General features: G+C 79.2%; 1 protein-coding gene across 1 annotated transcript in view; it reads right to left on the reverse strand.

Annotated features, from left to right (window-relative positions):
* Positions 1 to 236, reverse strand: part of LRAT (lecithin retinol acyltransferase (phosphatidylcholine--retinol O-acyltransferase)) — a gene marked incomplete at its 5' end in the record, with an annotated part of 1,068 nt that overhangs the window by 406 nt on the left and 426 nt on the right. The gene's annotated exons all lie outside the window — the stretch shown is intronic.

The raw sequence follows: 236 nt of genomic DNA on the forward strand, positions 1-236 counted from the left end.
TGGGGGTTTGGCCCCCCCCGCCGCTGGAAGCCGGCGGAGCCCAGGCCACCTGCCCGCTGCGGGGAGAGCGCCCGGGGCCGGTACCGGGCAGCCCCCCCCGGGGCCCGGTGCCTGACCTAGTTTCGGGGAGCAGAGTGACCAGGAAGGGCAGCACCGCCCCTGGCGCCGATCGCCGCCTCTCCCGGAGGCTGCGGAGCGGGTCGCTCCCGGGCCGGGCCCGGACCTTGTCGGGGCGG

This window comes from Mesitornis unicolor, unplaced genomic scaffold, assembly GCF_000695765.1.
Source record: "Mesitornis unicolor isolate BGI_N332 unplaced genomic scaffold, ASM69576v1 scaffold40174, whole genome shotgun sequence".
Lineage (NCBI taxonomy): Eukaryota > Metazoa > Chordata > Aves > Mesitornithiformes > Mesitornithidae > Mesitornis > Mesitornis unicolor.